The 26,306-nt window shown below is 38.7% G+C and overlaps 1 protein-coding gene and 1 long non-coding RNA gene across 2 annotated transcripts in view; both read left to right on the top strand.

Moving 5' to 3' along the window:
* RBM46 (RNA binding motif protein 46) overlaps positions 1-26,306 on the top strand; it is a 126,321-nt gene that overhangs the window by 94,205 nt on the left and 5,810 nt on the right. The window lies entirely within an intron of this gene.
* The window catches only part of LOC123384903, a 30,053-nt gene continuing 4,855 nt past the window's right edge, over positions 1,109-26,306 (top strand). Inside the window, exon 1 of the long non-coding RNA XR_006596645.1 lies at positions 1,109-1,159. This is a non-coding gene — a long non-coding RNA (uncharacterized LOC123384903). The remainder of the gene's footprint in view (positions 1,160-26,306) is intronic.

The raw sequence follows: 26,306 nt of genomic DNA, 5'->3' as shown, positions 1-26,306 counted from the left end.
ATTTATGTTTATGGATATTAGGTTATAATTAACCAGCATTTAACTGAATATAAATTTATAGATTATTTAGCTGATAGAATAGTACATGTTTTTTTCACTATGTATATTATGTATATTTATGTCATTATGTATCTGTCTGCCTTATTTATCTGTGAGCTTTCTGATGTGCTCAGTCAGTGCCTTGCACAGTTTCTGGCAAATAGTATGCTCGAGATAAATATTTGTCGAATGACAGTGAAATTGCAAGATCATAGGAACTTGAGGCAAAGAAGGTTTTTTAGAACTTGCGTTTGGTAATTTCCTTTTATTTTTTATTTTGTTGAAGAGCCACTTTAAAGTGAAGTGCAATGCCTGGCTTTCTCCAACTCTAATGCTGAGATATATATTCTTACTGTTTTTTCCTCCACTGATGACATTCTTTCCCTTGTCTTTGCTTTAAAGTAACACCTCATCGAATTTGTTTGTTTGTTTAGCGATTCCAGAACCACAGATAAGTAACAATACTTATCTGTTTGGCAGTTTTATTCATAGTTTTTTTTTTTTCTTCGCTGCAGTTATTTAGGGAAATAGTCAGGAAATTAAAGTGCAGTGATTCATATGAAGGCTTTTCTATGAAATTTGTTAACTATATCTACATAGATAAAGACATTTCCAGTTTTCGCAAGCTTCAGTTACTCAGTACATGTGATAGTCTGAATGGCCAAAACAAGCAAAAAAACTCTGCTTTCTCTTGCGTCCACATTTTCTTAGATTAATTCTTATATCCTAACAACATGTAGTTAGACTGTCAGTGTAAATCATTCATCCGTTTATTTAACTATTCATTCTGGCCTGAGAATATAAAAGATGAGAAAGCATTTTTGAAGCATTTTACAACCAGTCCTTGCATTTTAAAATTACTTTAATTTTAACGATTTCATTTTAAAAAGGAGTATTCTACAATGCAGTCAAGACTCAAGCCCACTGGTTTGCCATTGGGCAAATAATTCAGCATATTGGGGTGCTTATTTGGGCAAATAAATCCAGGATGTAATTATCCCAGTGACATACACATTTGAATTCCACTAAGCAGTAAGAATCTATAGAATGTTTACTTGACTACCTGTTTCATCATATAGGACATCTTGATTGTTCCACTGAATGCAACTAAAAATACAAGGTAAAATATTTTAAAATCATCAAGTGCATCCATGAGCTGGTTAGAAAGAAAGGAATTTGGGGGTGCCTGGGTGGCTCAGTTGGTTAGGCCTCTGACTTTGGCTCAGGTCATGATCTCACACTTTGTGGGTTTGAGCCCCACATCAGGCTCTGTGCTGACAGCTCATAGCCTGGAGCCTGCTTTGGATTGTGTTTCTCCTTCTCTGCCCATCCCCTGCTCATTCTCTCTCTCTCTCTCTCTCTCTTTCTCTCAAAAATAAATAAACATTAGGGATGCCTGGATGGCTCAGTCCACTGAGTGTCTGACTTCGTCTCAGGTCATGATCTCATGGTTTGTGAGTTCAAGCCCGGCATCGGGCTCTGTGCTGAGAGCTCGGAGCCTGAAGCCTGCTTTGGATCCTGTGTCTCCCCTCTCTCTGCCCCTCCACCACTCATGCTCTGTTTCTCTCTCTCTCAAAATAAACAAAAACATTTAAAAATAAATACATAAATAAACATTAAAAATTTTTTAAAAAGAAAGGAATTTGTAAAGGTAAAGACCACCTAACGCAAAAGTGCAGAGAAGTAAGCACTGAAGCTACACAAACTTAGACTTTTATTTTGATGGTCCTTTTAAAAGTTTTATTGAGGTGTAATTGACATTATGTATACAACATAATGATTCCATATTTGTAAACACTGTGAAATAATCACCACCATGGTAAGTCTAGTTACCATCCATCACCATACAGCTACAATTTTTTTTCTTGAGATGAGAACTTTTAAGAATTACTTTCTTGACAACTTTTTAAAAAAATGTTTTAAAAAATGTGTATTTATTTTTGAGAGAGAAAGAGCGTGAGCAGGGTAGGGGCAGAGAGAGGGAGACACAGAATCTGAAGCAGGCTCCAGGCTCTGAGCTATCAGCACAGAGACTGACTTGGGGCTTGAACCCACCAACCATGAGATCATGACCTGAGCCGAAGTCGGATGCTTAACCAACTGAGCTACCCAGGTGCCCCTTGGCAACTTTCAAATATGCATTGCAATATTATTGACTGTAGTCACCATGCTGTATATTATATCCCATGACTTATTTATTTTATAACTGGAATTTTGTATCTCTTGACACCTTTCACCTATTTTACCAACTCCCCCACCCCACAAACACCCTCCGCTTTGGCAATGGACACTTAGGCTATTGTAAATAAAGCTGCAATAAACGTAAGGGTGCTTATATTTTTTCATATAAGTATTTTCATTTTTTTCAGATAAATATCCAGAAGTGGAATGCTGGATCATGTGTACTATTTTTAATTTTTTAAGAAAACTCATACTGTTTTCCATAGTGGCTGCACCAATTTACATTCCCATCAACAGTACATGAGGGTTCCCTTTTCTCCCTGCCCTTGCCAACACTTGTTATTTTTGTCTTTTTGATAATAGCCATTTTAGTAGGTGTTAGGTGATGTCTCATTGATTTGCATCTCCATGATGATTAATGATGTTGAGCATCTTTTCTTTTTTTTTAATGTTTATTTATTCTTGAGACAGAGACAGAGGGGAGGGGCAGAGAGAGAGGGAGACACAGAATCCAAAACAGGCTCCAGGCTCTGAGCTGTCAGCACAGAGCCCAACGCAGGGCTTGAACCTACCAACTGTGGGATCATGGCCTGAGCCGAGGTTGGTCACCCAACTGATTGAGCCACCCAGGCGCCCCACTGTTGAGCATCTTTTCATGTGCTTGTTGTCCATCTATGTGTCTTTTCTGGAAAAATGTCTATGCAGTTCTTTGCCCATTTTTTAAAAAATACTTATTTTTGAGAGAGTGAGAGAGGCAGACCATGAGCAGGGGAGGGGCAGAGAGAGAAGGAGACACAGAATCTGAAGCAGGCTCCAGGCTCCGAGCTGCTAACAAAGAGCCTGACATGGGGCTTGATCTCACAAACAGCAAGATCACAACCTGAGCTGAACTTGGACGTTCAACCAACTGAGCCACTCAGGCCCCCTATCTGCCCAATTTTTAGTGGGATTTTTTCCCTGCTGTTGAGATGTATGAATTCTTTATATATTTTGTATATTAGCCCCTTACTGGATATATGATTTACAAATATGTTCTTCCATTCAGTAGATTGCCTTTTCATTTTGTTAATAGTTTCCTTTGCTGTGGAGAAGCTTTAAGTATGACAAGTACGACAAATAATCGCACTTGTCTATTTTAGTTTTTGTTGCCGTTGTTTTTGTTGACAGATCCCGGAAATCATCTCCAAGACCAATGTCAAGGAACTTTCTGCCTATATTCTTTTCTAGGATTTTATGGTTTTAGGTCTTGCATTCAAGTCGTTAATCCATTTTGAGTTAATTTTTGTGTATGGTAAAAGACTGTAATCTATTTTTATTCTTTTACCTGTGGCTGTCCAGTTTTCCCACAGCATTTACTGAAGAGATTATTCCTTCCCCCATTTTATTTTCTTGCTTCCTCTGTCAAAAATTAATTGACAGTATATGTGTGGATCTATTTCTGGGCTCTTTATTCTGTTCCATTTGATCTGTGTGCCTGTTTTTATCCCAGTACTGTACTGTTTTTACTACTATAGCTTTGTAATATAGTTTGAAATCAGGAAGCTTGGTACCACCAGCTTTGTTTTTCTTTCTTTAGATTGCTTCGACTCCTTGAGGTCTTTTGTGGCTCTATAGGAATTTTAGGATTTTTTTGTTCTATTTCTGTGAAAAATGCCATTGGAATTTCAATAGGAATTGCATGCAATCTGTAGATTATTTTGGGCAGTATGAACATTTTAACAATATTAATTCTTCCAATCCATGAGCATGGAATGTCTTCCCAATTTTTTATGTCTTTTTCAATTTATTTCATTAATATCTTATAGTTTCCATTACAGAGGTCTTTCATCTTCTTGGTTAAATTTATTCTTAGGTATTTTATTCTTTTTGAAGCAATTGTAAATAGGATTGTTTTCTTTTTACATTTTTAATAAATGGGATTGTTTTCTTAATTTCTCTTTCTGATAGTTTGTTATTAGTATGTCAAAATACAACCAAATGTTTATATGGATTTTGTACTTTCTGACTTTACTGACTTCATTTTTTAGTTCTAACAGTGTTTTGGTGAGTCTTTAGGGTTTTCTACATATAAAATCATGTCATCTGCAAATAGTGACAGTTTTATTTCTTTCTTTCCAAAATGGATAACTTTTATTTCTTTTTCTTGCCTAATTGCTTTGGCTAAGATTTCTAATACTATGTTGAATGAAAGTGGGGTTAGTAGGGATCTCATCTTTTTCCTAATCTTAGAAGAAAAGTTTTGGTTTTTTGTTATTGAGTATTATATTAGCTGTGGGCTTGTCATATATGGCCTTCATTATGGGAGGTACGTTTACCCTATACCCACTTTGTTGAAAGTATTTACTATAAATGATGTTGAATTTTGTCAGATACTGTTTTCTACATCTATTGAGATTATCATATGATTTTCATCCTTCATTTTGTTAGTGTGGTATATTGCACCGATTGATTTGCATGTGTTGAACCATCTTTTCCTCTCAGGGAAAATGCCACTTGTCATGGCGATCGATCCTTTTAATATGCTGCTGAATTTGGTTTGCTAATATTTTGTTAAAGATTATCAGGGATATTGGCCTATAGTTTCCTTTTTTGTGGTGTCCTTGTCTGGTTGGTGTCAGGTAATGTTGGCTTCATAAAATGGGTTTGGAAGCATTCCCTTATCTTCAATTTTTTGGAAGAACTTGAGAAGGATAGGTATTAAATCTTTTTTGAATTTTTGATAGAATTAACCAATGGAGTTGACCAGTCCTCGACTTTTATTTTTTGGAGATTTTTGTTTACTGATCCAATCTTTTTAGTAATCATTCCATTCAGATTTTCCATTTCTTCATGATTCAGTCTGAAAGATTGTATGTCTCTAGGAATTTATCCATTTCTTCTAGGTTGTCCAATTTGTTGGCATATCATTTTTCATAGTAGTATTTTATGATCCTTTGTATTTCTGTGGTGTCAGTTGTGATTTCTCCTTTTTCATTTCTGATTTTCTGTCTTTGAGTTCTCTTTGCTTTTTCATGTTGAGTCTAGGTAAAGAATTTTCAATTTTGTTTAGCTTTTCAAGGAACTAGCTCTTAGTTTCATTGATCGTTTCTATTGTATATTTAATCTCTATTTTATTTATTTCTGCTATAATCTTTATTATTTTCTTCCTTCTACTAACTTTGACCTTCATTGTTCTTCTTTTTCTAGTTTAAGTGTAAAGTTAAATAATTTCTTTGAAGTATTTCTGATTTCTTGATGTTATTTATTTACTGATGTTAATTTTCTTATCTCTATGAACTTCCCTCTTAGAACTGCTTTGCTGAATTCCATCAATTTTGGTATGTTGTATTTCCATTTTCATTTGTCTCACAGTATTTTTTATTCCTCTTTTAATTTCTTTGTTGAACCATTGGCTGGTCAGTAGCATGTTATTTAATCACCATGTATTTGTGTGTTTCCCAGGTTTCTTCTGGTAATTTTTAGTTTTCATACCATTGTTGTTGGAAAAGATGCTTGATATGATTTCAATCTTCTTAAACTTATTCACACCTCGTTTATGGCATAACATATGATCAACTCAGGAGAATGTTCCATGTGGCCTTGGGAAGAATGTGCATTCTGCTGCTTCTGGACAGAGTGTTCTGTATAGATCTATTAAGTCTATCAGGACTTTTGTGTCTTTTAAGATCAATTATTTTTTTATTGATTTTCTGTCTGGATGATCTATCATACATCGATGTATGTAAGTGGGGTGTTAAAGTCTCCTGCTACTATTGTATTGTAAATTTCTCTCTTTAGGTCTGTTAATATTTGGTGGTTTGATGACATTCCTTAGTGTTATGCTTATATTCCTTTCTCATTATCTTTTGTGTATCTACTATGTATTTTTTGCTTTGTGTTGACCATGAGGATCTCCTATGCTATCATCTGGGACTGCCCCCAGCCCCAGAAATATTTTTGTTTTGATGCTCTTAAGGGGCTCAACACTTGCCCAAGACGGGGATCTAGTCACATAAAAGAAAAACTTTCCATTTACAAAACCCTTGCTGAGAGATATAAAAACTGAATGCTGTTTTTGACTGTAGCAGTTTTGAATGGTTGATGTTGATAAATAACATTTGGAGCAATACCCCAGCCAAAGCTGGTAAATGGTTAAGTATGTTAGTAACCCTAATAAGCCTAATTGAAAATTCTTTCCTGAATACATAAAAGAAATCAACTGGCTATACTTTATGGAGTTTTCTACCTAATTCAAGGCACAAATTTTATAATTAGCATAACTACAATGAGCTTTCTAGAAATAAAAAACTTCAGAATTTCATCTTTCATAGGGCCATTCACTGAAGCTTTTCAGTGGTTATTGTCTCCATGTCAGGTAAAATAAATTGAGGACTTATTTTGTTAGTAGATGTGTTGGTCTTTTTCTCTTCTTAACATAGGTGACCTCACATGTAAAGCTCTCAGTCCATTTAAGTGCAAGTGAACCAGAAATCAATTTTCACACATGGTTCTTTTCAAATTAAGATGGGAAAAAATTGCCTGTCTGAAACATAGGTGCTGGATGGAGGTAAAACAATATTCTCTAAGAATTGTAAAAGCATTTTGGCCTTCTCATGGATTTGTAGTCCAAAACCCTCAAGATAGACATTCAAATGGCTCCAGGGTGGTCTGGCCTTAGGTTGCCAGCAGAAGCAAACACAGATCTATTTTAGTGGAGTGCTGGCCTCAAATAATTCCCATAAAGTTATAAGAAACATGAGCTAATGCCACCTCCTTAAAAAACAAAATAAAATAAAGTGAGACAAAACAGAGAATGCATAGAAAACTATGGTATTATAGTGAGATCCAGAAGAAAAGTTGGATAGCAAAAACAGACAGACAGACACACACACACCTCAAAAAAATATATTTAAACCCAGAATATAAATATGATTAATATATTTAAGAATATAAAGTGCGGGGTCTGGGTGGCTCAGTCAGTTAAGCATCTGACTCTTGATTTCAGCTGATCCAAGGGTTGTGGGATTGAGCCTTGCATTGGGCTCCACACTGAGCCTGGAGCCTTCGTGGGCATCTCTCTGTCTCTCTCTCTCTACCTTTGCCCTTCTCCTCTGCTCCCACTCTCTCTCTCTCTCAAATAAATTAAAAAAAAGTAAAACAAGGGGCGCCTGGGTGGCGCAGTCGGTTAAGTGTCCGACTTCAGCCAGGTCACGATCTCGTGGTCCGTGAGTTCGAGCCCCTCGTCAGGCTCTGGGCTGATGGCTCGGAGCCTGGAGCCTGTTTCTGATTCTGTGTCTCCCTCTCTCTCTCTGCCCCTCCCCCGTTCATGCTCTGTCTCTCTCTGTCCCCAAAATAAATAAAAAACGTTGAAAAAAAATAAAAAAAAAGTAAAACAAAAGAGATGGTTGAAAATATGAACAAGGAACAAGAGACTACAAAAATGACAAATTTGAAAAAGAGAAGTTCTAGAAAGAATAACAATAATATTAAAATTAAGAAATCAATGGATAGGCTTAACAGCAAATTAGACCCAGCAAAAGAATTATTCATAAAACAGTAGTGAGGGAAGACTCAGTTGGAATTGTGAACTAGAGACAACGAGACATAGAGAATGATTTAGCTTTAGGTGGCCTTACTTTTTGTAGTCCTAATCTCTTACTGAACCCAATTCACAACTTTTTTCTTATCAGCTGCTCTCTAGCTGTGATTATCCACTTCAGGCTCTCATTCTTTCCCATCATGGTCAGGGGTACCAAATCTCGTCACCACCGGTGATCTCTGTTTTGTTTTCATCTTTCAGCCCCACAGATATTTTTATTTGTATCCCTCTTATACTCCCATTTATTGCAGCAATAGTCAGGGTGACAGAGTAAGGTATTTTCATTTGCTCTGTGAATTATAGCAACTCTGAATATATCCTGCTTTTTCCTGTGTACCACTGAGTGTGTGAATGCTGATCCCGTTTGTCGAGAATAGCAGGTAAGGACATCCTGAAGTATGTGCTCATTCTTAGTATCCTACTTTCTCTGTTTTATTTCCACCATAGATTCTAGGGCTTTAAGGATCCACATACTCCTTAGTGACTAGATAGACCTCACAATTTCTCACCTCCATTTCTTTTCTTTTAAAAAATGTGCCTCCTATCACAAACATAATGCACATTCAGTGTGGAAAACTTAGAAATGCTAATATGTACGAAGAAGGTAATTAAAACCAACTGTGGTCCTGCTGCCTAAAGATAACCATTATTCATTTTGTCGTATGTTTTTGCAATTTTTCTCTAAGCAAACATATGCATGTGATATACTTTCTTTTTTTTCGTAAACAGGTCATTTTTTGTAACCTGTTTCTTTCCTAGTGTACTTCATGATTTGTCTTCTACAGCAGTTGTCTTCTGCAAATCATTTTTAGTAGCTGCAGTCTATTTCATTAGATGTATAATTCTGTCAGTGCCCCTCCTCTCTATCCCCTGAATACCCATTATCCTTGTGCATGTCAATGGCCTCTTTCTGCAGGGACCTGCTATCGCTGCTTTCTCTCATGGTAGAAGTGTAGTTGGCCTTGCAGGAGAGGTCCAGCAAGGAATGTCCTGATAACAAACTTTAGCCAATGTCCAAAGAGGAGTTGGTTGATAAGAGCCCCAGCTTTTGCCCCTCTGGTGGGACAACTCTGAGGTAGGTTCCCTCCATTTTCCCGAGGTCTCTCACAGCAGTAACCCGCTCCTGGATGCATCTTGTATTGCCTTCCTCCTTTCTCAATCTGACTTCCTAATTCTTCCCATATAACTCCCATTCAAACTACTCGTTCCACGTGTGCCTCTGGGGGAATCCAAACTAAGACAATATTTAAGTATTGTCCCTGCCGTGATTACCTGTTTTCCTTAAAAGCCAGATTTTTGCCATTCATTTAGTTGCCTTGACATCTGGATTTTAAATCTGAAAATACAGATTCAACCAGCACTACTGGTTTTTAGTTGGGTGTCAGTAGGGAAGTCCTAAAATCATTGTACAAAGCAAACATCCACTTGGTCAATACGACCCTTAAAAATCGCTTTAGGGTTTTAGTTTGGTGTTTTTCAGTTTAGAAAAATTCTCTTTATCAGATACTGATGGTTTAGATTGAATGTGGCCATGTTCTGTGCCATGACGGGGGGTGGTTGGGTGAGTAGGGGTGGAGTGTGTGTGTGTAATTCTGCCAGTGGCCACCTCTAAGGATCTGTCCACTTAACTGGAGATCAGCTCAGCATTTCTGAATAAGTCCAACACACCAGGTTCCTGTTGGACCAAACTGCTGCTTTTTTGGGCAAACACCAGAGGCAGCAATAATAGTGTTTGCGTGTAGCGAAAATGAAGTATAAGAATACGTATCTAGACATGAGCTTCCTGTTCAGCGAAGAGAACTGCTTATTCTACGAGAGGGACAGGGGTCCTGAGATTGAGTAAGGACAGGTTGACATGTCTCATTTCCTGCTCCATCTAGTGCACATCCTCACCTGAGTATATTGGCAAACTAATATCCCACATTATTTCAGGAGTTTCTTCTCTTTCTCATTGGCTAAACTGTACCTGTTGAATTTTAGAATATTAAATATATCCAAGCTTTAATTTCATCATGTTGAATTCTGTTTCATTTTCCTTGTCAATATAAAGAGAATAACAGACTCTATGGGGCATCTATGGCTCTATGGAGTCATGGGAGTCAGTTTTAGAAGACAGTCTCTAAGTCTCATGGAGTTTTGGGGAGACTCAGATGTTATGTGAAGGTCCTTAGGGAAATACAAAGGTCTATACAAAGGTAAAGGTTTATTTTTATGGGGTGCCTGGGTGGTTTCGTTGGTTAGGCGGCCGACTTTGGCTACGGGTCATGATCTCGTGGTTCATGAGTTCAAGCTCTGTGTCGGACTCTGTGCTGACAGCTCAGAGCCTGGAGCCTGCTTCAGATTCTGTGTCTCCCTCTCCCCCGCTAACACTCTGTCTCTCTCTCAAAAATAAATAAGCATTAAAATTTTTTTAAAGGTTTATTTTGATATATTTTTAAAAGACTGGGTATGTCACTATAGACTTGCCATTCATTTGGTTGTCCATTTAAAAGTACTGCCTGTCTGTGAATAGTGATAAAATTCTGACTGTATTCTCATAAATCTCTGTAGCCTGTGGAGGCTGTATTGATCAACTAAGGCTACTATTTTATTTTTGAACCATGGCGTCCCAGGTCCTGTAGGAAGGACCCCCATGTGGAAACTCTGGCCTTGGAGTCAAGAGACCATTATTAGTAATAACCAACTGACTTTGGCAAGCACTGAAATATTTTGTGCTTAGTTTAATCATTTGTAAAACAATCCAATTAAACTTTATAGGATGATATCTGAGTTCCCTAAAACTTCAAGTTCATGAATCAAAACAAATGTTTATTAGTGTGGTCTAAAGGAAAATCAGTTTCCGTAGAAGTAACCAGAGAGCTTGTTGATGAAATTTCTGAGCCTCATTCCCGATTCAATGAATCAGAGTCTCCTGGGGTGGAGTCCTAGTATTTGCATTTAAATATGGAAAAATAATATTTCAAGCCCTGTATTTTTACTTCAACTTTGGCAGTTGGAGCCAGCCTTAATGACCCATTTAATCAGAAAACTTGCAAGGAAGTGAATATTCTTGACATTGGTTCTTTAGAATGCAAACCATGGCTAGCCATTATCTCATTAGATGCATATGGGAAAAATCAGTGAATTTGTACACATCCATTACCATAAAAGTATACTTAGTATATATAGTATCATTGCAAAATGGATTTTTTTTTCTCTAAAACCGTTTACTACAAAGGGCTAATAGTATTTCTTTAATAATGAGAGATGTATTTTAATAGATTCATGAACTGTTGGCTCATCATCTTGAAACTAAAAGTTGGAAAAATACAATTCACACAAACTGAAAATTTACCCTAAAGGAACAAAACAACTCCATTTGCCCAAAATCTTACTGGCCTTCTACTTACTCTTCCTTTCCTCCATCTAAGTGAATCACTGGCTTTCTTCTCGCCAGTTGCTTTCCATAGGCGATCTCTTGTTTCCTGTGCACAGATCAGCCTCACAAACACTTGCATTTATCTCTCAAGCTTCCCTCCACTCATTATAGCAATGATCAGGGAGACAGGAAGATGGTTTTTCATTGGCTCTGTCAATTGAAACAAGTATAAGCTAGTCCTGTTGGTCACCAGGGTTCCTCTCACTAGTACTGCTTTTCTCTGTGAACTACTGAGTGGGTGACTACTGATCACGCTTGTCTATAAAAGCAAGCAAGGGCATCACAGAGTAAGCGTACCTTGAGCCTGGATCTGATGTTGTGGTCATTCTACAACTATCTCCAAGTCTTTCTTTCCATCCCAACCTTTCAGTTAGGTTTGAATTCTCTATTTTCAACTGTCTATTAAAAACCACATTTGTGGACAAAACCATTTTTTTTTGCCTTTAAGACTGTGTATGTCATAGAAAATATGATTTTATCTAATGCCCTGGATTAATTAACTCACCATCGTTGGCCCAGTTGATCTAATTAGGTAGCCTCACTTGTATATGTGTGGCTTGACTTCACAAGTTAGTTGGAATGCCTCAAGATCTTTGAGAAATTATTGACTTTGATGATAATGAAAGTTAATTTCAAAATACATGTAAGTGTAGATTATTATCATTGATTCATTAATTCAACCAACGTCTATTTTACTTGCAATATACTCTAAATCCTATGATAAGTGCTGGTGATACAAGACTAACTATTTTGACCCTTAGTATGTTTTATTTAAGACCCTCTTTTATACTTTTCTGAGGGAAGAGAGGAGTGTTATAAAAAGCAGAAACAAGTAAATTAAGGTAAATTAATAGACTCAGCAGGGTATTGCTATTAATGCATCAGTGACAATTAAGAAATACTTCCATTTTAGTTAACCAACAAAATTTGAGTTCTTCTTAACATTAGCCTGGGCCATCTATGTGAGGAGGTGGGTATAAAGAAGAAATTAGTTGTGCACTTATCTCTAAAGAAGTTCCACCAGTAGCTTTGGGGAAGAGATTAACAGAAAATAATGAGAGTGTTTGCCATATATCTGTAAGACAGTCGTATAAATTTGTGGAAATTTGTGAACTGCAAATCATAAAATCTCTATGGTGCGAGACCCATTTATCTACCTCCTTACTCTATCTCTCCGCTTTGATGTTTAAAGGGGCTCACTAAAACTTACTATATTAAAAGTGGAATTTTTGATATTTTCCCATCCCGACATCCACTCCTTCTCATTAAGTGACACTACCGTTCACTTAGTTGTTAGGCCAAAATCCCCTTCATGTGCCCCATACACAGGATTAGAAGTCTTCCAAATCTGATCACTCTTCACCATGTCCATTTCTTTTATCCAAATCCAAGCCAGCCTTACATTGTGCCTGAATATATCCTTTTGATTGCTTCTATTCCTACTTTTCCCTCAATCTATTCTCTCTCCATACAACATTCAAAGCACTCTTTAAAAATAATATATAGAGGGGTGCCTGGGTGGCTCAGTCAGTTAAGCGTCTGACTTCGGCTCAGGTCATGATCTCATAGTTGGTGAGTTTGAGCCTTGCAGTCTGGCTCTGTGCTGACAGCTCAGAGCCTGGAGCTCGCTTCGGATTCTGTGTCTTCCTCTCTCTCCACCCCTCCCCAGCTCCTGCTCTGTCTCTCTCTTTTAAAAATAAACATTAAAAAAAATTAAAAAAAATAGTATATAGATTATGTACACTCTGTTTAAAATGTTTGGTTATCTCTGATTGTAATTAGAACAAACCAGAAATTTATTGCAATGACCAACACGGGACTTTGCATAACCTCAGCTCTCCCTGCTCCTCAAATCCCATCTCCTGCAATTCTCTCATTTTTTCAGTACCCGCTACCTTGACCTCCTTCCCATTCCTTGAACACTCAGGCTTATCTCTGATTGATGGCTTTTGCATTAACTGTTCTCCCAGACTGGAATGCTGTCCTCCCAGATTGTTGTTTGGTTGGTTCTTCTTGTTGACTCTCGTTAGATTGACTTCCTCCTGACTTCCCTATTGACAGTAGCCATCAGACAGTCAGTCTTGCTCCTATTACCCTACTTAATATTCTTCATAGTGTTTGTCACTATGAATTTGTTCTCTTTTCTCGCTTGCTTTCTTCTGTCTCCTTCAAATAGAATATGAACTTTATAAGAGTTATGGTTTTCTCTGCACTATTCTCTATGATATCCTAGTATGTAGAACAGAATAGGACATATATGGGGCTCTCAGTAAATATCTGTTGAATGATAGCATATTAAAAACAGGAAAGCTGTATTGGTTTGAAGGTAATACGCATAATGATGTAAACAGAGGATTTCACCATTACTGCATGGTATTCATAAAACAAATTATGTGGTTTAATTTTATTTTTACATAGCGTCATCATATGCGAGAAATACTTTTTGAAGTATGATAGGAGAAATTGTGGGAAGAAAAAAAGGATATTTTGAACGTTTATTTCCCCTTTCTGATTGTCTTATAATTAAGTATTTTGAACAATCACTCTCTGGATTATTTACTAAAAAATAGGTGATTAATATGGAAAATGTCTTATAGATATTTTTTTCTGGCAGAGTAGTAATAGTAATTTAGTGATCCACTGTTATTTACTTTTCCTTTTTCTTCAGAGGGCTATAAGTCATCAAATCAATACTCCTACACTAATATAGTGGTGCTGGAAGCACTGGAATAAAACATATTTTTAAGAATATTCTAGCTAATTTAAGGAAACAGAAGGTAACATAATGTCAAATAAACCTTTGATACTTGGTTGAGCTTCAGGTTCTGAAGACCAGTGTTACATTTACCAAATAGGTCACCTTAATATCAATCAAAGAAAATAAAATTCAGTGGCTGGATATTGATCAACAATTTTTTTTAAAATGGCAAATCCTTCTCAATTTAGCAAGTGATATTTCGGTTTACATTTTATGATTTTATAAATGTACAATATTATGAAATGTCCCCATATTTAGAATTCAGGCGATGAACGAAAGAAATCTACTCAAGGCTCTGTCAGTCATAGGTCTGTGATATAGAGTTCCTTTTTTGGCACTGCTTTTCCCATAAGGAATTTGTGGGGCAGGGGAGGGGAACAACAACTAAATTAGCCTTCATTTTGACCTGAGGATAATATAGGTACAGCAGTAACTCTAATCCACAGGAATAAATGGCACATATCATAAAATGAGTGTGGAAAAAATTCCAGTGGGATTGCAGAGAAGGGAGATTTTGTTTCTAGCCAGCTGGAAGAAGAAAGGACCCTAGAGACTGACAGGATAGGTCGTTTGTTCCTGCAGAGAGGAAGAGGGGAGAATTCCAGGTGAGAAGACCAATCACCTTATGTGTTTGCAATGATGGTGGGCTGTGTGGAGGAGTGGACAGAGGCCAGTGGTGGTGTGACCTGAATGTCAAAAGGATCCAGAGGACATCTAGTTAATGTCCATTATTTTATGGCGAAAGCAACTGAGACTTAGAGAAGGGAAGTGACTTGCTCAGGGTCACAGAGCTAGTTAATGGCATGTGTGGGATTGCAACACACAGTAGGTTTCTTTCAGAGCAGTGGTCCTGATCATACTGGGCTCTTTGTTATTTTTGTAATGCAAAATGGGTATATGCCCACAAAACAAGAAACCGCATGTAATATGCCTTCTCTTATTTTTGAAGCATTAATTGCATCACTGAAATGAGAACCCATCTAACGTACAAATACAGTAGAGCTGTTCACAGAATCCTCTCTATCACAGAGAGAAATAAAGGCCATAGGTTTTCAGTGAAAACCTATAGAATTGGTTATTTCAGAGCAAGATGGGATTTTCAAAGCACTGCCAGTGACAAAAGCCTTAGAGCAATGTGTATTCCTTTTGCTTCTAGACGAGTCCCCCATATACTCGATCAGATAAGGAGTGCTGTTTCTGCAGCCTCCTTCCTTGTTCCAGCCAGCACTGAGGATAACGGGCAGTTCTCCAAAGATTAGGGATTTCAGTTCAAATGGAGAGTTGTCCAGCAATCCAATTGTTCCACCTGAGAAGTTGGAGTGAAAGTTTGGAAAGGACAAATTTTCTAATAAAGTATCCAGTGCTGTTTACTTCTGCCGTGTGGCGTGGTGATTGCCCCTGTGGTGGTAGGTAAGTTTTCACTCATTCCGCTTTCCAGAAGAGGTGGCTCAGGGGCTGTGAGCCTCCAAGCACGATGGGCAACATTTTCTGTGCCAAACCTTTCTGTGCTATTTTTTTCTCCAGGGACCAAAGATTGAATTTTTAAAATTGAATCTATGTCAGTGTGACCCTGAAATCTTTGAGTATTATTAAACTTTGAGTCTCCTTTTTTTTTTAATTTTTTTTTTCAACGTTTATTTATTTTTGGGACAGAGAGAGACAGAGCATGAACGGGGGAGGGGCAGAGAGAGAGGGAGACACAGAATCGGAAACAGGCTCCAGGCTCTGAGCCATCAGCCCAGAGCCCGACGCGGGGCTCGAACTCACGGACCGCCAGATCGTGACCTGGTTGAAGTCAGACGCTTAACCGACTGCGCCACCCAGGCGCCCCATTTTTTATTTATTTATTTATTTTTTTTTAATGAGTCTCCTTTTAAAACGAGGGCATTAAACAAAACAAATTTTAACACCCTATACTGTTCCCTAGGTGTATTTATTAATAAGCTTAGAAACATTTTATGGGAGCTTAGATGAAAGAATCCTGTTCTGAATCTTTTTATTGCCCTAAATCATTTCTATATTTAAATGTTTTCAAATATATACTGCTTTTAAGGAAGGCAAGCATAATAGATACTTAAAAAAAAACAGGTTGAGATAAAAATCATTCTTTTGAAATTTAATTCAGGGATTTTAGTATAGTCACAAATTTATGCATCCATCCATCCTTTAATTCCAGAAAATTTTTATCACACCAGAAAGAAACTCCCACCCATTGTCAGTCACTCCCATTCCTCACTCCCTCTAGGCCCTGGCAGACACTAATCTACTTTCTGTCTTTATGTTTTGCTCATTCTAGACATTTCGTATAAATAGTATCACCGCATGTGTAGCCTTTTATGTTGGGCTTCTTTCACTTAGCATAATGTTTTTGAGGTTTATCTATGAAGCATGTGTGAAATTCCTTTTTTATGATGGAACAATATTCTATTGTAGGGATCTATTACATTTTGTTTATCAATTCATCAGTTGATTGACATTTGAGTTTTTCCAATCCTTTGGCTATTATCTATGCACATTCATGTACAATTTTTTGTGTGGACATATGTTTCCAATTCTTCACAGAGGAGTGGAGGAGCACAAAGGAGTGCTCTTTTTTTTTTTTAATGTTTATTTATTTTTGAGAGACCGAGAGAGGCAGAGCATGATCTGGGGAGGGGCAGAGAGAGAGGGAGACACAGAATCCTTAGCAGGCTCCAGGCTCCGAGCTGTCAGCACAGAGCCCTGACTCGGGGCTCAAACTCACACACTGAGAGATCACGACCTTAGCCGAAGTCAGACGTTTAACTGACTGAGCCACCCAGTCACCCCAAGGAGTGCCGTTTAATGGTATTAATCATTTTTGGAATAAATGGTTTGCAGAGTAATCAAAAGTTGTTTGCAGATACTTTATTTCTAAAAGGAACAGATGCTCTTTTTTCCTAGAAGTGAAATTAATTTCCTTGAAATCCATTTCCATGGCCATTAATTATTCTGTATTGAAATGAAGTGTTTTATGATGGGCATGAATATAAATCTTAATAAGTGAAATGTGTTTTTCTCCATAATCTAAGGGTATGAAAAAAAAACTAATTAGGTCAATAAACCAGGAATGACTAAAATGTTGATTTCCAGTTACCATTTCTTTAACACAAACTTTTCTGGCTGAATACCATGGTAGGTAATTTTGTGTGTCAACTTGACTGGGCCACAGGTTGCCCAGATATTTAGTCAAACATTATTCTGGGTGGGTGTTTCTGGGAGGGTACTTTTGGATGGAATTAACATTTAAATGTAGACTGAGCAAAGTGGATTGCCTTCCCTGATGTAGATGGGCTTCATTCAATCAACTGAAGGCTTGAAGAGAATGAAAATTCTGACCCTTCCTCCAATAAGGGAGAATTCTTTCTTCCTGATTGTCTTTGAATTGGGATGTCAGCTTTTTCCCTGCCTTTGGACTCAAATTGAAGCAATGGTTCCTCCTAGGTCTTGAGCCTACTAGCCTTTGGACTAGGCTGTCTTGGGTCTCCAGCTCGTCAACTTGCCCTACAGGTCTTGGGACTTGTTGGCTTCCATAATTGAATAGCCAATTACTCATAATAAATCTCTGTCTTTCATCTATATCTATAGATAAATTTAGGTACAGATAACCATAGAGATATAGAGTTATCTACTTCTATTTCCTATCTGTCTATCTATCTATCTATCTATCTATCTATCTATCTATCTATCTATCTATTTATCTATCTATCATCTATCTATCTATCGCTATTGCTTCTATTCTGAAGACCACTGACATATCTAGATAATTTCCTCACCTTACTTTCTTTTCATTGCCAGGGCCAGCAAAGAGTATAAACAAGTGACACAGTCAGTGATAATAAAAATACTAGACACCATTTTAAATGCTTACCAGGTGCCAGGCTCTTCACATGGTGGGATACTATAACTCCCACTTTACAGATGAGGATATAGAAGCCCAGGGAGGATATTTAACCGGATGTTGCACAATGGGTAAGTGGTAGGGCCAGGGCTGTCCCTCTTTCCCAACCTACTTACTTTTTATTTATTTATTTATTTATTTATTTATTTATTTATTTATTTAAAAACTTTTTTTTAATGTTTATTTTTGAGGGAGAGAGACACACACGTGTGTGAGTGGGGGAGGGACAGAGAGAGGGAGACACAGAATCTGAAGCAGGCTCCAGGCTCTGAGCTGTCAACACAGAGCCTGACACAGGGCTTGAACCCACGAGATGTGAGATCATGACCTGAGCTGAAGTCAGACGTTCAACCGACTGAGCCACCCAGGTGCCCCCCTAGTTAGTTTTTTAAATGTCTTTATTTTTACTTTTGAGGGAGAGAGACAGACAGAGTGTGGGTGGTGGAGGGGCAGAGAGAGAAGGGGGACACAGAATCTGAAGCAGGCTCCAAATTCCGAGCTGTCTGCACAAAGCCTGACTTGGGCTTGAACCCACCAACCGCGAGATCATGATGTGCGCCAAAGTCAGACACTTAATCGACTGAGCCACCCAAGTGCCCCAATCCTTGTGCTTTAGAAGCTCACATCCTCATGGAGGAAGACAAACTTCTAAGCAAGAACATTTTAGTAAATGTTGGTCAGTGCTTAGGTCTGCACATAACACTTGTAGGGCCTGGGGAAAGAATGAGTCCCATGTGCCATATATCTAAAGATTTGAAATTTGTAAATCCAACTGATAGACAGTTGCTAAGTAAGATATGTTCTATTCTTCTATCTTTATTAGTTTTTTAAATAATTTATTGTCAAGTTAGCTAGCATATAGTATATACAGTGTAGTCTTGGCTTTGGGAATAGATTCCCGTGATTCACCACTTACATACAACACCCAGTACTCTTGATAAATACACCTGTATGAACAGATTTGAATCTAGAATTGTGGGACCCCGTGGAATTCCACATGGAAGCATGGCAGCAAAGGAAAGCCAGATGCCGACCTTTAGCTACATCCCTTCTCTTACCCCCACCCATACTGAGAGGATTAACGAGTATGCATATGGACACCCCAGTCCAAATGCCCAGAATGCATCCACTTGGACACAGACAACTGGCCTTTGACTACCTCTAATCTTATGGGTACACTCTCCAAGTCCTTGGAATGGGCTCTAGGCCATTTGGACAGAGATTTCTGGGACCAGGGTAGTATAATCTGGAAGGGTTGTATAAGGTGGTAGGTGGGCATTGGCCCTGAGGATTCCCCCACTGGGAGGAGGCTTGGAGCTGTGGAAAGCTTGGGCCCAGGGCAAGGGTCTCCCGGTATAGACATAGTGGAGCACAGGCACAGGTCACAGGGTACAGCAGGAGTGTAGAGAAAGGCACTTAGAAAGAAATAAAAGGCCAGGGAAGACTTCTGAGAGGAAATAATATCTGAGTTGAAATTTTGAAGGGGAGGTTAGCCAGATACACAGACGGCCATTATAAGCTGAGCAATCAGCAGGTGCTCATTTGCAGAGAGATCAAGTAGCACAGTGTGTGTGAGGGACCAGGAGTGGAGATTCCACATTGCCAAGGTGGAAATAGGTAGGAGCTGGCACCTAGATGGTGGATGGAGTCCTGGTCACGAGGACATAGTCTGTCTTCCTCAAGAGCATGGGTTTAATCTGTAAGTCACAGGGAACCCTGATATACTTCTACTTCTGTACCTACTTGTGGCTTATATTGGGATCTCCTCAGCCTCTTTGGGCCTCAAAGCACTGTGGGGTTTTGGCTTCAGGTTACTATTTTAGTTCCAAAGCACTAAGGAGCTAGCTACCTTGCTGACTGTAGGAGCCCTGACAGTGACTCTCTGTTGCCCCCTCTTGGTAGTAGCTGTAATTTCATTTTTTTTTTCCATTCTACCAGAACCTTTTTGCAATATTTTGTGCTTTTATTATATTTCCTCCTCTTCTCTTTTTTCCCAAGACAATTTCTGGCATAATATATCTATCCATCACATATTCATCCACCCATTAGGTGTTTAACAATGCTCCGGAGCTCCCACTTCCTTTACTAAAATGTCACCAGAATGTAAATTGAAGAAGTGTATGGGTCTGGATTTTTGTCTGTTTTGGTCACTGATGTATCCCAAGTACTCAGAGCAAGGCCTTACACATGGGTGAAGAAACACCCATAGATGATGAGACATCCTTTTGTCCTTTTTGCTTGACATGAGGGTTTTTAATTGGCCTCCAAAACTTGTGTCTAGGCTTCACCTCCAGGAAGAATTTGCCCTATGTCAGTTTGGCGCGGCACTTGACGTTTGATTTAAAGTTGACTGATTTGAATTTCCTGCTCTGTTTAGGCCTCTGTGCTCAGAGCTTCATGCTGCGTTCTAAGTTTCAATGAATACCAAGCCACAGTTCCCTAGAGACCTGGTTATCTCTTCCATTGTTCCTGTCAGAGTGAATGTCACCAGCCTTCACCCAGTTACTCAGGCCAGAAAGCCACCGGTTGTTCTTTCCTGTGCTTTATTTTTTTTAACTTGTTAAATTAAGTACAACCAACATTTATGGAATACAAAACCACCATTTGCTCAGTTTGAGGAGTCTCGACAATCGTTTACCCATATACCAGTTACACAAAACAAGACACAGAACGTTTTCATCGCCCCAGGAACTTCTGTTCTCCTCTTTTACAGTTAATCCACTCCCCAGAACCAATGACTTTCTGACTTCTGACACCAGAGATCCATTCTGCCTATTTTTTTTTCTTCATTTAAATGGAATCATACAGCATTCAGTCTTTTGTGTCTGGCTCCTTTTACTTAGCATACTTTTTTGCCTAACACATTGTGGTGCATGTTGTTTTATATATAACAGGATTATATAACTCTTATATGTATATCAGTAATTTGTTCATTTTTCTTGCTGAGTAGTATTTTATTGAATGAATATATCATCATTTGCTTATTCATTTCCTATTGGTAGCTACTGGATTGTTTCCAATTTGGGGTTATTTTGAGTAAGAATGCTAAGAACATTCTTGTACAGATCTTGGGTGGGGGGCACATGTTTCATTTATTTACCTTGGGTAAATACCTAGGAATGTGCAGGTTTGGGGTCCCCAAGATCACCCTCAGCTTCACTAGTTTTCTAGAAGGACTCAGAACTCAACAAACTGTTATGCTCATATTTATAGTTTATTAAGATTTAGAGATTAAAATTAGAAATGGGGAAAGAGAGCAGAGTCTAGGAGAGAATAGGTGTGAGCTTCCAATTATCCTTTCCCAGTGGAGTCAAAGGGACAGTGCTTAGGGAGAACACAGGCATGATGTGTGACGACAATATGTACAAGGTATTTCCAACCAGAGAAGTTCACCTGATCTTTGGTATCCAGACTTTATATTGGGGTTTGGCCATGGAGACCCAGCTGACTACTCCACATGACTGACATCCCCATCCAGAGGTTGAGCTGATACCCCTTGGCCACAAATCACATTGGCCTACACGTAAATCAGTATCTGGTGTGGCCCAAAGTAAACAAAGACACTCCTATCAGACAGGATATTCCAAAGGCTTAGAGATTATCACTCAGGGGCTGGGGGCAAAGGGCCAAATCTTTCTTTGGGCAAAGTTAATCCTTTATTGTACAGAGTGTAGTTGCTAAGTCACAAATACGTTTATATTCAACATTATAATAAGCTGGAAAAGATTTATCCAAATGGCTGTGCCTTTTCATATTCCTACCAGCAGCATATGAAAATTCCAGTTGTTCCCCATCTGTACCAGCATTTGGTGTTATCGGTCTTTTTGATTTTAGCCATTCTGCTGGCTGTGAATAATATCTGATTGTGGTTTCAATTTTCATTTTCCCTCATGATTAACGAGGTGAACTCCTTTTAATGGAACCATTGGACATGTATTTGTGTATATCTTCACAGAAGTCATTCTCGACACCTCCCTTGCCTTTACATTCTATATCTAAGCCTTTATCAAGACTTCTTGATTTTGTCTCCTAAATAACTCTCAAAACTCTGCTTTTCTCCATCTCTACCACCATCACCCTAAACTGAGCCACTTGGATCTCTATCCTGGGCTTCAGTAGAGGCTGTTTAGTGGTCTACCTGCGTACTCTGTAATCTCCCCCTGATCCATTCTTTGGAGTGATCAATTCAAAAGTTAATTTCTACTATTTTATAATCCTTCTTAAACATGCCAAAATAAAAGCAAAAGCAAAACAAAACCGACTTCACTGCCTTCCCATTTCTCTCAGGTTAAGGCACTTCTGGGCATGATGTAAAAGACCTTGCAATGCCAAACCCTCATATACTATCCAGTCTTATTTTCTATCCTTCTCACCCTTGCTTTCTAGACTCCAGCCATGCTGACTTTCTTTTCTATCCCTTGTTTTCGCCTCTGGCTGTCCTGCCATAAGGCCTCTATTTGTACTGTTACCTTTCCCTCTTTTCTTCAGTACGTTAACTTCCTCACATTTATCATAATTCAACTCAAGTGTCGCTGGCCCAGAGAAGCCTTCAACACCTATGCCTACGTCAAATTCCTCCATAATAGGTACTCTTGGCTCTATGTAGCTTTTATGAGGAAGATTTATCACAGCTGCAATTTTAAATTTATTTGTATGATTTTTTATTACTACCTCTCTGTCTGGAAAGGCCAGTAGAGAAAGACTCAGCTGGAGCTGACTGCAACAACCTATTGTGGTCATCTTTTCCCAACCCCACTATCAGAGATAGCACATCGAAAGCTGGAAGCTATCTAGGGTAGGAGTATATACACTATGGAAATTGGCAGATGCTATAGGCTAGGTTCCTCCCCTCCCCCAACCTTCCTGCAAAGTTGGTTGTTTAAGTATTTACCAACACACTTTATTCCTCCAGGTTCTTTTGTCCTCTACTGTGGTGTCCTCATCACATATGTCTTTGGCTACATAATAGATTATCAATCAGTATTTGTTGAATAAGAGAATAATTAGGTGCCCTGGGCACCCTGACCCTTCAAGATGGCTTTTTGCTTTTTATCATCTAACTCTATTTTCGTATTTCACGAGGAAGAATTGGATGTGACCTGTTTACTATTTTTGAGTAGATTGTAGGAACAAAAATATGAATGTTTGTATTTATAATTGTTTCTCCTTTTCTGGATGGCCGATGGAACAGGTGTGCTCTTCTCTCCTGCCCTCAAACTTGCTGCTCTTTAAATTTTTTTTTTTTCAACGTTTATTTATTTTTGGGACAGAGAGAGACAGAGCATGAACGGGGGAGGGGCAGAGAGAGAGGGAGACACAGAATTGGAAACAGGCTCCAGGCTCTGAGCCATCAGCCCAGAGCCTGACGCAGGGCTCGAACTCACGGACCGCGAGATCGTGACCTGGCTGAAGTCAGACGCTTAACCGACTGCACCACCCAGGCGCCCCACTTGCTGCTCTTTAAAGTCCACATTGTTTATCAGGGCAGACCAGATGTCCCAGCATGAAACAAATGGGGCAAACATATAAAAAGAACACATAAAAGTTTACATGGAGTGTACTTCTGTGTGGAAGTTAAAGTTCCATTTCTACCAAAACAACAACAACAACAACAACAACAAAACTAACAACAACAACAACAACAAAACACTGATTCAAGATCTTCTGGAATTACTTCCTTTAGCATGTGTAGAATGTACTGTGGACAACAGTTCAGTGTCAATCCAGTTGTTAATTGCTGCCTGTGGGGAGGCAGCATGATGTAGCTCTTGGTTTTTCAAATTTAGACATCTCATGCACCATTATAATTTTTGCCGTGACATCCTGTGGTAACACATCTGCCAGGCAATTGTATTATTATTTGTAATATTTAACATTTTTATTTAAATTGAGCAACTTTAAAAAACTTCAATTTATTTTAAAAACATTTTGTATCATTCCCTTAAATATAAAACTGTTTATTACCCCTCAAGTTCGTATTAAATCAAAACATAGAAAATGTCCATGTATGGACACCAAGAATCATCTCACATACGGCCAGTGGTATTCCTAGCACCCTTTAGGAAAAAAAATATGATAACATAGATTATTGAATTTTGGAATTCCCTACATTTGGCTTGGTATCTTTAATCTCCCAGAAGGGGAGGCTACCTCTCTGAGACTTAGATTCTTTGTCGGTAAAATGCAGATCCCTGACTTACAGGGGAGACTAGTAAGCAAGACAATGTATAGAACCCAATGACCAAAGGGTGGAGCTCAGAGGAGATGCTGTGTAGATCGATTTCTTTTTACGTTTACTGTTGACCTTTATTACTGGCTCAGTCATCTTTTTTGGTGACTACTGAAGCTTATTATCATCGAGGTACAATTTTTATACAGCATTTCTTTTTAATTGTTGGTCTTAAATTTATTGATTCAATTGGATGTCTAAATATCTGAACTGTGCGATCAGATGTGGTATTTACTAAGAGTTTGATTTGATGGGTATCGTGACTTCTGTGAGTCCCTTTATTCAAGCAAAGGATGCTGAGTGCATCTGAATCAAAAGTACTACACATTTACAATTGTGAAGTACTGCCCAGGCATTCTTGTTAGTGATATTTTTTCATTATTCTTATTATCACATAAAGAATGGGGGCGCCTGGGTGGCTTAGTCGGTTAAGCATCCGACTTCCGCTCAGGTCATGATCTCACGGTTTGTGAGTTCGAGCCCCGTGTCAGGCTCTGTGCTGACAGCTCGGAGCCTGGAGCCTGCTTCAGATTCTGTGTCTCCCTCTCTCTCTCTCTACCCCTCCTCTGCTTGTGCTCTGTCTCTCTCCATCAAAAAATGAATAAATGTTAAAAAAATTAAAAAAAAAAAGAATGGGGTTTTCTAACTTGGAAAGATCTGTAATTTGTTATCCGCATCTTGCCCAGGCCTGCAGTGCAGTTTTGGTCCATGTGAACCACTTAGCAATCAGCGACTTGCAATTCAAAATCAGCAGCTCACTGGAGGCAGGCTCACAAGTGTGACACCATCACCTGAGGCTTGCTGATTTGTGTTTCTGCCTCAGATTGCATGAAATGAGCAATTAGCCACCTTTGGGGAATTTCCACAGCTGGGTTTTGAGTCATGACCAACAAAAAGTAGAAGTCAAGAATTAAGAGTAAAAGGAATCATGCTTAGATACCAGATTGCTTACTACTAGCCTAACCCATCCATCAACAAATTTATTATTTGCTTACTATATCCTTGGCCATTCTGGTGCCACCTCTGGCAGAACCCTCCCTGATCACACCTGTGCTCATCTGCCTCTCTTCTCTGAGTCTTGCATGTCTGTGCCATTATTCCCAACACCATCCCTCTTGTCTGGTGACTCACATCCTCCATGCCGGCAACCCTAGGAAGCACTGTATCTTTGTAACTATTTTGTTGGGGGTGTGCTTTGTTTCCATAAGTTCTACCTCTGAATGGCCACGTACAACAGTGATCAGTTCAGTGGAAGCTTGGGGAAGAAAGCATCCCTGCTTAACATAAGAAAGAACTTTATTGCAGTCAGAAATGTTTAGCAACAAAGGTGGCTGCCCCGAGAGAGTGAGTATGCTCCAAATGAATATAGTCACGCAAAAGCTACCATGTCATCTGACAGTGATGATGTAAACAGAGATCGAAAAGTTCAGAAGGGCAGTTAGACTAGTTGAACTCCAAGTGTCTTTATATATAGATTCCATGATTCTATGCTTACCAAAGAAGTACGCCGAATGGTTACCAGCACAAGGAATAGACAGTAGAGTTGGAGAAACGAGATCCACAAGCCTAAATAATTGGTGCATGAGATCTTGTAAAAACCAGAGTTCCCCACTAACATACTACTAGAGCACAGAGTTAACTAGTGTTGTGTTAGTTGTGTACTTTAAAATCCTTCAGTGTGGAGTGTGGGCCATTGTGCTGTCATTATCACTCAGGTTAAGCTACAACCCAAGTAGTCCTTGACTTAGCTAGTATCCTAATCAGAAAAACTGCATTCCAGGCTAGCTTTTATAAATGCTTCTGTTATCCGGAGCGACAGAGGACCCGTGAAGACCATAAACCCTGGAATCAGACTGCCTTAGTTTGAATCCTGGCTCTGTTATCTGCTAGTTATAACATTCCAGGAATTTAACTTCTATGCACTTCAGTTTCTGAATCTACAGAATGGGGGTAAAAAACAAAAAGGGATATTGGTGACTACCTTATAGGTTGCTAAGAGGATTAATGAGTTAGTCTGTGTGTACAGTTTAGAGGGGTATCTGCCACATAGTGTTATATAAATGTTAAATAAAATCCTCAGACATCAGACATTTCGCTTAATAACCCACTAAATGTCAGAAGTGGGTTCTCAGTGGTAAAATTAAATGTATTCAAACTGCATCGGTTGGTTAACATTACTTAGAG

The sequence above is a fragment of the Felis catus genome, chromosome B1, assembly GCF_018350175.1.
Source record: "Felis catus isolate Fca126 chromosome B1, F.catus_Fca126_mat1.0, whole genome shotgun sequence".
Classification (NCBI taxonomy): domain Eukaryota; kingdom Metazoa; phylum Chordata; class Mammalia; order Carnivora; family Felidae; genus Felis; species Felis catus.
Note: the sequence above shows the minus strand (reverse complement) of the source record. Positions and strands in the feature narration are given on the sequence as shown.